General features: G+C 38.2%; 1 long non-coding RNA gene across 1 annotated transcript in view; it reads right to left on the bottom strand.

Annotated features, from left to right (window-relative positions):
* Positions 1 to 9,308: 9,308 nt before the first annotated feature.
* LOC147821508 (uncharacterized) overlaps positions 9,309 to 12,413 on the bottom strand; it is a 60,238-nt gene continuing 57,133 nt past the window's right edge. Inside the window, exon 3 of the long non-coding RNA XR_015446973.1 lies at positions 9,309 to 12,002. This is a non-coding gene — a long non-coding RNA (uncharacterized LOC147821508). The remainder of the gene's footprint in view (positions 12,003 to 12,413) is intronic.

The raw sequence follows: 12,413 nt of genomic DNA, 5'->3' as shown, positions 1-12,413 counted from the left end.
ACCAACACTGCATCCCTATAACAAAACCACTTTCTACATACTGCCAGATCTGACTTCTATTAGTTTGTTTTGTTAAACAAATTTCTACCTATGTTCATACTTTTTTCTTCTATTATCTTTATCCAGTTTTAGGATTAGCACAATGTTGAGTTCCTAAAATGAGGTGAGAAGTGTTCCTTCTTTTTACTGCTTTAATTGTTTGATATAATTTATCAGTTCAAATGTATATGAACCTGCTGTTGTCATATAGGTAGGTTTTCAAGCTAGGAATATACTTTCTTTAATAGGAGCTATTCAAATTTTATATTTCCTCCAGAGTTAGTTTCATTAATTTGTCTTCCAAGGTACTTCTTAGAAGTTGTCAAATTTATTTCAAAACAGATTTTTGAAATATGCTTTCTATATCCTTTTAAATTCTGTAAAATCTGTGGTAATGTCTCCTAGATCTCAATATTATAATTTTAAAAATGTATAATTGATATTGTGTAATAGGAAGTAAAGGTCTAAAGGAGCAGGGGAAGTGGGAGGGGTAAGGGAAAGGAAAATGAAAAAGAAAAAATATGAGAAAAGGAAAAAAATGGAAACAAAGTCTTTGCAAATAGGGAAGGGTGGAGGGGGTGAAGGGGGGGGCAGGGGAAGGGGGAAAAATAAGAACCAAGATACACATGTAATGGTACAAGATCCCAATGATGAATGTAACTGTATTTTATACCTAAAATGTACCAATAAACTTAATGGGGAAAAAAAAGGAGTGGGGATAGTGAACATCCTTGTCTTGCTTCTGACTTTAGTGGGAATCTTTTAGGTTTCCCCACTTAATACCGGTATCATGTTGGCAGGGGATTTGTCATAAGTAGATTTTAACAGTTTGACATAAACTCCTATTTTCATCTGGATTTTTCATCACCAATTATTAATTCAGTTTTATCAAAGGCTTTTTCTACATCTATGGAGATGATAATGTGATTTTTGCCCTTTCTTCTGTTTGTGTGATGTATTATGTTTATTTATTCTTATGCAGAACTATCTTTGCATCCCTAGGATGAAGCCAACTGAGTCATGATGTCTAATCTTTTTGCATAAATGATTTGTTGCATTCTGTTTGCCAGTATCTTGTTGAGAATTATTGCATCTATATTCATTGAGGAGATTAGCCTGTTGTTTTCCTTTCTTAAGTCCTCGTTTGGTTTTGGCATTACAGTAATGTTAGCTTCCAGAATGAGTTTGTCAGAGCTCTTTCTCTTTTAATTTCATAGAAGAGTTTGAAAAGCATTAGATCTTCCCTGAAGTTCTTTTAGAATTCTGAAGTGAATCTATCATGATCCTGGGCTCTTATTAATTGCTAGAGTTTTTATTACTGCTTCTACTTCATTGTCTTTTATTGGTCTATTCAAGGTTTTTGTGTTATTTGGTTCAGTTTGGGTAATTTCTATATGTCTAGGAATTTCTCCTAGGTTCTCTGAATTATTCAATTATAAGTTTTCAAAGTAGTTTCTCATGACCCCCTGGATTTTGGCAGTGTTCCTTCTGATTTCACCTTTTTCATTTTTAATTGCATTCTTTCTGTAAGTTTGGCTCAGGATGTATCAATCTTGTTTATCATTTCAAAGAACCAGTTTTTTGATTTACTGATGATTTGTACTGTTTTCATCTCAATTTTATTAATTTTCTTTCTGATCTTTATAATTTCTTTCCCTGTACTAGCTTCAGATTTGGATTGTTTTTGTTTTCAGTTACATCATTAGATTATCTGTTTCAGCTTGCTCTATTCTTTTTAATGTGTTTATTTACAGCTATAAACTTCCATCTTAAGACTGTTTTCATTGTGTTCCAGAGGTTTTAGTATATTGTGCTCATATTGTCATTTGGTTCTAGGAACTTTTTAATTTCTCCTTTGATTACCTTTGTGATCCACTGATTATTCGGTAATGTACTATTAAAACTCCGTGTGTTTTCAGTGTTTCTGTGGTTTCTTTCTGCTGTTGATTTCCAGCTTCATTCCAGTATGATCCACTATTAGGGCATTATTTCAAATTTTTGTATTTATTTAAGCATGTTTTATGGCAAAGATATGTTCTACCTTAGAAAAAAATTTCCATGTGCTGCCGAGAAAAATGTGTTCTATTGCAGTTGGATGAAAGTCCATCTGCTAAAGTCCATTTGTTCAATGGTGTGGTTTAACTCTGATATTCCTGTGTTTATTTTTTGTTTAGGTGACTTCTGTGTTTGTGAGTAAAATGTTGACATTCCCTGCTATACTTGTATTGGTGTCTATCTGTCCTTTATGTCCATTGCTTTTTCTTTTATGAAGTTGGGTGCACCAATATGTGGTGCATATATACTTACAAATTTCATCTCTTCTTGTTGAATTGTTCCCATTACCAATATATAGTGGCCATATTTGTTTCTTCTGACCAGCTTTGGTTTGAAGTCTGCTGTGTCTGAAAATAATAAACCTGCTTGCCTTGGGGCTCCAGTTGCATGGAATAAAAATTTCCATCCTTTCATTTTTGGTCCATATGCCACTCTTTGGATAAAGGGTGTCTCTTGGGGGCAATATATGGTTGGATTTCATTTTTTATCCAATCTTCCAGTTTGTATCTTTTGATTGGTAAGTTAAGACAGTTGACAGTGACAGTGATTATTGGAAGGTATTTATTTATTAAACCCTGTCTGTCATGTCATTATTTTTCCAGTGCTGATTGCTCTCTCTCTCTCTCTCTCTCTCTCTCTCTCTCTCTCTCTCTCTCTCTCTCTCTCTCTCTCTCTCTCTCTTCTTGTATCAGGGATCAAACTCAGGACCTTGTGCTTGCAAGGCAGGCACGGTGTCACTGAGCTAAATCCCCAGCCCCTTCTTTTGTTTTCTTTTCCTACTGTCCCAGTTCACTGCATGCTTTCCTTTGGGCCCTTTGGTAATGGTAGCTTCCTTTCTCAGCCTAGGAATCGCTTAAGTATTTTTTTTTTTTTTACAATCATCTTCTTATGGAGTCTTCCTGCCTGAGATTTAAAATGGCTCTCCCCACCCTCTCCATTGAAAATATTTTCCCAAGACCCTACTGTCTGCTGAGAAGTCCCAAGAAGATGTCACTTATTTACACACAAACTACCATGTCCCCAAGCCCCATTCCTGCCTCTTGTTTCCCAGGGCCACTCTAGTCTCCTGGACCTAATTTTCTCTGTCACCTACACCTAGTTTTCAAGCCACCTTGAAAGGACTGCTAGGTTCCTGCTCAGGCTAGAGTTTGGGAGATGTGTGAGTGATAACTGTTCACCCTCTAATCCTGCCCACTCACATATTCCTTTACTCACTCAGTAGAGATCTGCCCAGTGAATGAGCAATGTCCAAGAGGCTCCAGGTGAACCATAGCTTCCATGTCTGCTCTAGGTTTCCTGTCTGCCCTCAAGTCTTCTCAGATTCAGATGTCTGGACAAGCTGCAGCTGCCAGCTCATTACGGGTCTGGCTTCATCCCTAGCCTCTGGATGAGGTCCATGGAGAGGTGGTAGCCATGATGGTAAGGAAGAGGCACCTTCTTGTCTCCACTGCCTGATGTGGAAAGAAATGTGCCCCGTTAGTGTGGTCCAGGTAGGCAGAGGATCCCTGGGGACCAAAGGGAGGCAGTGCATTCTCTTGCAAGGCCCCTAGAAGGATGGACCCTGCTGTGGGTGGTACCAACCCTGGGATCAGGTCACCCAGTGGGTGCAGCAGGAAATAGGTGACTCCATTGCCCAACCAGGGACTCCTCCGCCAACACTACCCCAAAGAGCCAAGGACACCACAGTGCTCTTCTTGCCGCCTGGACCAAAATGTTCCTTTTAGTCCTCAATGTTTCCTATTATTTCTGTTCTTTTTTTTTAAACCCCAGCTTTAACTAGGGTTGTTAAAGAAAGCCTGAACTTTCTTTTGCCTTCTTGAACTCCAGTTTTTCTGGTCTTGTGATTTTGTTTTGACTTCACCTGGGGAAGGACATGGAAGAAATCAGACCTTGTCAGAGGTGGTCTAAAGGAGGGTTAAGATGAAGATGTTTGTAGTTGGGTATCTGCTGGCTGGCATTGACCATGTTCCTGTGGAACTCCGGTTACCTGCTAGTGCCATGACCCATACAGAGCCTTCTCCAGTTCCCTCCTTAGGCTTCCAGACCAGATATACCAAATGAAAAGGGTGTTTGGTTCATTCCCTTTGAGAATCTGAACTTTTGACACCAGACCTCACACCATGGGTCAGTGTCCTGGCTGGAAGCACTAGGTCTGATTTTGTCACCTTGTTCTGTGGCTGGCTGTGCTCTTGGGTCCTGACCCTGGGCCACAGGAGGGGCCAGGAACTAAAAGACAAGAAGCACAAGAGGATGGCCTCTCTCAAGACTGGGCTTCTCCCTGTGTACCTGAGTCTGGAACTAGGACTCTGCACATGACCAGGAGCAAGTCATTTAAATCTCCTGTACCTTGCTTTCTCCATGTGCAAAGAAGGGCCAATGGTTTCTATTTGTCAGCACTCTCACTGGCAAGTGCTAAGGGCAAGGTAATACTCCTTTCTCTATGTATCTCTGTATGTATCCATAATATACACCCATTCGTGTAAACACCATTTCTCAATGTCTATTCCAAATTAAGATTTCTGAGCCAGGTTGGAAGGATGACCACTGGGTAAAACAGCTTGGATTTCTGATTCCCAGGAGCCTTGTATTAAAAGTTTTGTACCCAGGGTGGTGCTACTGAAGGGTAATGGGACTTTTAAGAGGAGGGGCCTAGTGAGAAGTCTTAAGTCATTAGGTACATGCCCTTCAGGCACAAGCCCTTTGGGACAGCTGTGAGACCGTGGACCCACCTCCACTTCCTTTGCTTCCTGGCCATGAGGTGAGTGTTTTGCTTCACCATGGACTCCCACAGTGATATGCTGCTTTGCCACAGGCCCAAAGAAATAATTCCAATCAATCATAGAATGGAACTTCCAAAACTATTAGCCAAAACAAACTTTTATCTTCATAAATTAATTATCTCAGGTATTTAATTGTAGTGATGAGAAGCAGAGTAATACAGATATACCAGAAAAAAGGGAAAGACCCTAAGTTTTTAAATGATCTAAATATAACTTTAATGACAAAAATTGACAAAAACAAAATTAACTCATCTCACTCATGAACATAATTGCAAAACTCCTAAGCAAAATTCTAGCAAATTTTATCCTACACTGTATTAAAAAGGTATATTATAACCAATATAGAGTTTATCCAGTAATTTAAAATTAATTAAACATTAGAAATTGAATGATTATAAATCACTATATTAACAGACAAATGAAGAAAAACTACATAATCATCTCAATAAATTCAGGAAAACCACCTATTTTTATCCAAAATTCACACCATTTTATAATTTTTTAAAACTCTCAACAGATCAAGAATAGAAAAGAACTTCCTTAAGTTATTGAAGATATTGTATGCAAAATCTTTAGCAAATATAGTCTTTAATAATGAAAAAATTAAAAGCATTCTCTTTGCATAAAAAAGCCAAGATTAACCATTATCCCTTCTTTTTTCAAAATTGTACAGAAAACCCTAGGGATTACAATAGCGCAAGAAGATACGTAAGTGGTATAAGAACTGGAAATGAAAATACAAAATTCCTTTATTTACAGATGATATGACTGTCTTCACAAAAAAACTGAAAGAATGAATGCTTTATTAAAATTAACATACTGAGTACAAAAACAATATGCAAAAATCCAATTGTATTTCTTCTTCAAAAATTTGAAAATTTAATTTTAAAAATTCCTTTCATTTACTATATTTCTAATTGACACAACAACAGACATATGAATACATAATCACCTTGTGCACCCATCATCTCTTCGTAATGAGAGCATTCAAAATCTCTCTTCTAGCAATTTTGGATTATATAATACATTATTGTTAGCTGTACTCATGCTACTGTGCAACAGAGCAAAAGCATTTTTCTATTATCTACTTTAACTTTGCACCTGTTGATCAACCTTTCATATTGAAATAATTCTAATGAAAAGGGGAAACTATTCTTGGAAAAAGTAGCATACAAAACTGTAGAATCACTGATGAACATCTAAATCAATGAAAATATATGGAGACCTCAAAACACAAGTATAAGGTTAATGATTCTTCACCGTTGTGGCTGCTGAAGTTATACAACTTTTTGGAAAACATTTTTTACATATTTTTCATTCAAAAATATACTGTAAGAAGTGGTATTTCAACATAATGTCAGGGAAAAAGCACTAACTTACTCAATACTGTCTAGGAAGATGATATCATTTGGAAGAATTTGAATTGCACATTTTGTCAGCAAGACACTCTGGACCAGAGGTTGTAGGGAAATGGGCAGTCTAAAGAGTTTTCTACTTAACCTAGCAACTAATTGACCTCTCAGTGCAAGCAGATACAGAAATAGACACTTTTAATTTGTTTGAAGAGTTTGTTTTCGAACAATCATATGAAGAATACTTGGATATCTTCTACTACAAAGTCTATTTCCTTATTTTTAGTCTTTGTGCCTTCTATGCAAACTGAGTTATGTGCCAAAATATCCCAAATACATTAAGTTTGGTACAACTCAAACTTGGGAGATATTGTGAAATTATATGATACACCTGGGGGAAAAAACCATCCCAACTGTTTAGAATGAGTCAAGACACAAGCATTATAAATTTCAATTTTATACCAGTCCAAGCTTTTCAGGACTAGAATTGCTCCTGAGAATTGAATGAGTGGAATACTTGCTGAAGTTATGTGGGTTATACAGAATTTAAATGGCAAATAATTCACTACTGGACTGAGTTTTAGAAGCACAGGATGTAGATCAAGGGGCAAGGGGGTATTTCAGATATAAAGAAGAGAAATTTTGAAGAGGTGAAGTGGGTTGGGGTTAGGAAGGGAGCAACTCATCAAATATGTATGCTTCATTAGGTAGACAGTCCCTCTGTCTACCACTTCATCAGAGCAGTTAACATGGTGCCTGGTATGGAGGGGATGCTCAGTCAATGGTCACTGTTGGGATGAACATAGTATAATGATATGAGAAAACATTTAATTGAGGACACAAGAACTGCTAATTAAGTCAGCAGAAAACATCACAGCAAAACTAATTCAAAACAAATTGAAAAATTAATGGATGAGAGCTAAAAGGTTCCCAGATTTGAACCTGAGGGAACAGGACCACAATGTTTGCTGGGTTCTGCTTATCTATAAAGTCATCTACTCGAGGAAACATAAATTCTCTAGGAAAACATGGACTGTGATATGCCTTCCAGGGCCACTTGCCATGAACCTGTCCTCACAAGGGAGCCTTGGAAAGAACTGGTATAAGACCATCCCCAGGGAGACAGTTGGAATGGTCAGGCCTCAAGAACAGATAGTTGGCCTTATTACAGTTGGCTCCCAACAGTAACAAGTAGAGAGCTAGTGCCTGCAAGAGTGTGTGTGTGTGTGTGTGTGTGTGTGTGTGTGTGTGCAATTTAGAGAAATGGAAAAAGAAAATAGTTAAAGGAGCCCATACTCATACACACAGCCTATAAATGAGCTGCTGGTTCAGAGCAAAACCACTGCATCCTCACTCTGCACTTTTGGGTTCCTCTTCTGAGCCTGACCAGCACAGCCAATGTCCTCATCAGTGTGTGCCAAAGCCCTTGGACAAGGTCAGTGAATAAACGCTTCTATGGTGAAAGCTGGCCCTGCCTCTGTGAGGATCCCCAGAAGTGAACACTCCCCGGCTCCTGTAGTGACTATCTGTTCAAATCAGACAGAGGCTCTGCCCACAGTGGCCATGGGGGAGATGGGTCAGATTTTCACCCTATGAACCTCCGCCTTGCTCACTTTCTCCCTCTCCAGCAGTGTAGCCCTGTTTCGGTTGTCTTCACTCTCCCTGCTTGGTCACTTCGTCCCCTGTGTTTCTCCTCTGTGTTTCCATCAGGATCTCAGTCTTCCCACTTGCCCTGCTGGATCTGCCTGAGGGGCAGGGGTTTTGCATGTGACTGAGGACCAGCCAGACTGGACAAAGGCTCAAAGGCTGGGTGGGGGAGAGACACCAGGCTGATTTCCTGCTCCTTGACCTTGAGGAGGCACCTGGCTCCTAACTTGATTCCACATCACCACACAGGCGCGCCCAGTGTGCTGGGCAGCTGCTCAGGTTCTTTTTTATGTTTGACACTTTATCTCCTTGTATTTTGTCTCTAGGTTGGGGCTCTTTGTATCTGAGCCTTCAATTATTTCTCTGTATTAACCTGTCTTATATTTTCACACTTTTACTGTTTCCATCTTATCTCTCATTCTTTCTTTGCCTGAAACTTTTTTCTTTCTTTTTGGTTTGGTGAGATCTCTTCACTTTCTCTATAATTACTTTCTCACTTCTTTCTTTTTTTCTTTCTTTCTTGAGCCTTCTTCCTTATTCTGTGCATGTCAGTTTCAATTTATCTGGCATTTTTCTTGTTCCTTGGAGAAAGGAATGTTAAGAAGAGATTCAATGACGTTCCTCTCTTAGAGACTGTGAGACAGAGAATGCATTCCACCTCTTGTTATTATCGCTGTTCGTTTTTTGTGAAATTTTCTGCAGTGATTCTAACAGCCAGATTAAGGGAAAGAGGACTTAAATACATCAGAGAAAGGGTTCATTAGGTGTAAAGAACTTCCTAACAGTGAGAAGCAGGAAAACTTAGGATGGATTCGAAAGGGTGATGAGATCATTTTGTCCTTAGGTTTTTGCAGGTGCCGTTTGGCTTATGAAGGGAAGGCTGGCCAAGTCCTGATATAGCCCTTCCACATGTGAAAGGAAGCCATAAAGAGACAAGAAGAAACAGATCCAGTCTGTGCTAGCTAATTATACTGTTTTAGTTCATTCTCTTATTATAGGAGAAAGAACTTGATAGTCAGCTAGCCAACTCTGCTCTAGAATCAACAACAAAGCTAAGGTTGAATTTCAGATATACATACAGACCCAAAGCCTCACTCTGTGCTGGGCTCACTGCTTCCTACAAAGGATGAAATTAAGTGTGTGTGTGTGTGTGTGTGTGTTTAATACATGAGCATTTGCATATCTTATTTTTAAATTTATAGGTCAGCTTTATACATCATTTTCAAATGGTTATGTCTGCCATAAAGAACGAGAAACTAGAGACATTTTTAGCTAAATGGATGCACATTGAGTCCATACTCTTAAGTGAAATAAATAGGACACACATGTGTAAATACTAAATAGTTTCTCTAGTGTAAGAAACTAAAAGTGTAAACAAGGATCAAAATGTATAATTGACAATGTGAAATAGGAAGAAAAGGTTTAAAGGGGTAGGGGAAGTGGGAAGAGTAGGGGAAAGGAAAGAAGGGAAGGGAAAAATATGTGAAAAGGAAAAAATGGAAACAAAGTCTCTGTAAATAGGGAGGGGTGGAGGGGGTGAAGGGAGGGCATGGGAATGGGGAAAAAAATAAGAACCAAGATACATCACGTAAAGCTACAAGTTCCCAATGATGAATGTAACCATAATGTATAACTAAAATGTACCAATAAACTTAATGGGAAAAAAAATTTTAAATAAAAAAATAAATAAATGGTTAGATCTAGGTAAACAACATGATTAGTCTTCAGCAAGAGTATTACAAGTCATTTATCCTAGGATAATAGAACTGTTTCACTTTGTGGCCTAAATCTGACTCAAAATAAGCCTGTGAATTATTTTTATAAATTGACAAATAAATATTATATATATGGTATATATGTATGTATGTGTATTCATTGTGAAATAACTAAACCAAGCTAAGTAATATATCCATTGCCTCACATACTTACCAATTTTTTGTAGTGAGAGCACTTAAACTCTACTTTCCTAACAATATTCGAGTAAACAACACATTGTTATTATATAGTCACCATGATGTACAATCGATCATTTAAACTTATTCCTCCTAACTAAAATTTGTTGTCCTTTGACCAACATTTTCTCAATCCGTCACCCACACTCATTACCTTTTTGCTCTCTGTGCCAATGAGATCAACTTTTTTAGATTCTACATATAAATGAGGTCATATGGTATTTGTCTCTCTGCCCACCTAGCTTATTTCACTTAGCATAATGTCCTCTAGTTTCATCCCTCTTGGGTCAAATGACAGAATTCTCAGCTGTTTAAAGGCTGATTAGCATTCCATTATGTGTATGTACCACATTTTAAAAACCTACTCTTGTGTGTAGACTGATTGCATATCTCAGTTATTTGTGAATAACACTGGGATGAACACAGGAGTCCAGGTTTCTCTTTAACATACTGATCTCATTTCCTGGAGTATATACCTACAAGTGAGATTTGTGGGTCATATGGTAGTTCCACTTTTAATTTGTGAAGAAAACTCCACAATGATTAACATAATGGCTGAATCCATCTATGTCCCCACCAATAATGTGGAAGGGTTCCCCTTTCTGTGCATTCTTCCCCACACTTTCATCTTATTGATAAAAGCCATTGTAACTGGTGTGAGGTGATATCTTATTGTGGCTTTCATTTGCTTTTCCCTGATCTTTTGAGCTTGTTACATCTTTATTTTATTTATTCATTATTAGTACATGTTTACAGTACATCATGTTTGCAATTAGTACATGTGCATAATACATCTTAATTCCTTTTTTTATTTCCTTCCCCTCTCTCCCACCTCCACCCATGTCTTGATCTCCTTCTTTTTTCTTTTTGTTGTTGTTGTTGTTATTGGAGGTGTTGAGATTTTTTTCATACACCTGATGGCTATTTCTCTGTCTTCTTTTGAGAAATGTCTATTCAAGTCCTTTTCTTAGTCCCTCCTCCCCACCCCTCGGTATTGGGAATCAAACTCAGAACCTTGCACTTGCCAGGCGGGTGCTGCACCACTGAGCTAAATCCCTGGTCCTCTTTGCTTAGTTTTTAATCTGGAGCTACTGAGTTGTTCTGAGTTCCTGAACTTCATAAATATATAACTTTCCACTTCTTAAAATTTTGTATTTATTCCAGGAGTCTATGTGTTTCAGCTTTTTCTCTTCTATGTCCTATTGATACAGCACAACTGAGGATAGTACCGGTTCTCTCTGATATGCGCTGTCTTTCTGCCTCTGTCTCTCTCTCTGTGTTTCTCTGTGTGTCTGTCTGTCTGTCTCTCTCTCCATCTGTTTCTCTCCCTATCTATCTCACTCTCTTTTCTCTCTTATTCTTCTCTCTCCTTCCCGTCCCTTCTTCTGTAAGCTATTTAGAGTCATTCTAAATGTCTCTCCTGTTTCCCCTACTTCTCCCCTTTCTCTTGTTATCTCTTACTCTTTCTTCTTTAAGCTATTTAAACTCATTCCAAATTATAATCAGGCATTTTAAATAGCAAAATAGCTCAGATTAATCAAAGCCAAAGAACAGCTGGAGTTATTCAGTCCACTGATATACGGTGGTTCCCCTTGATTACTAAATTCTTCTCCCCAGTTTCTTAGCACCCACGCTTGAACATACACATAGGTTCTGAATATTCAGAGGAGCATTATTGCGGATATCTTTGCCTATCAATTTCTCTCTTTCCCTTAGTCTCCTGGTTGTTTTACTCCTTGTTTAAATCTCCATATTAAAGATGATTGTGAGAAAGGAGAAGAGTTATGTCTAGTCTGTTTTTCTTTTACCTTCTCTAATGAGACAGTAGAGTCACTTCATGACTCAGTTGGATGAAGGATAGGAATGATGGAAGGTGATCAAGTCTTATGAGATGGAGGGGGCACAATGTGAGTTAGTCTTTATAAAATGAGACTGAAGTAATTTTCAGTATTTCAGTTAATTATGGTGTCCTCCATTAATCAACAAGAGAGTCCTTCCAAGATAGTTTATTACCAACAGTTGCTTTTTGTACAATCACAGACATCTGTTCACAACTGCTCTGTCATACCAAGTTAGGCACATCTATGAAATTGGCTCTGGCCAGGTGTCTTCATGGGCTGCAGAATTTCAGAAATCTTCAGTTTCAGAGGGATGTGGAGAGAGTGAAGTGGATTTAGCTGCAAAGAGGTAGAAGAAGTAAAATGAAGACAGAAAAGAAAGGTGTAGGGATAGGAAAACAATAGGAGAATTTAGACATTTCTGCACTTTAACTCAACTTGCAAATCTCTAGTGTAAGCTGGCAAGGCAACATGAGGAGTAAAAACTCTACCCTTTTTTTTATGACAGAATCGAAGAAGATTGAAGAAGGGAAATGACAATGAGCTTAGAAAAGAAAAGAAGTAGTTAGGACTCTGGGAAGACTTCTGAAGTGAGTTGGTGAGACATTGGAAAGGGTTGTAAATTACAAGTGTTGCCAGCAGAGACCTACAAGGACTCACACTGAGGATGGTTGTTCTTCCTTAAAAGCCTTTTGCCACTGTCCTCCGAACATCTGTCAAATCATGGACCCAAATGCTTTTATCTCTACC

This window comes from Heterocephalus glaber, unplaced genomic scaffold (genome assembly GCF_053883595.1).
Source record: "Heterocephalus glaber isolate CG9 unplaced genomic scaffold, H.glaber_assembly_v1.0 deba00001733, whole genome shotgun sequence".
NCBI classification, from domain to species: Eukaryota; Metazoa; Chordata; class Mammalia; order Rodentia; family Bathyergidae; genus Heterocephalus; species Heterocephalus glaber.
The sequence above is the reverse complement of the archived record's forward strand: the minus strand, read 5'-3'. Positions and strand labels throughout refer to the sequence as shown.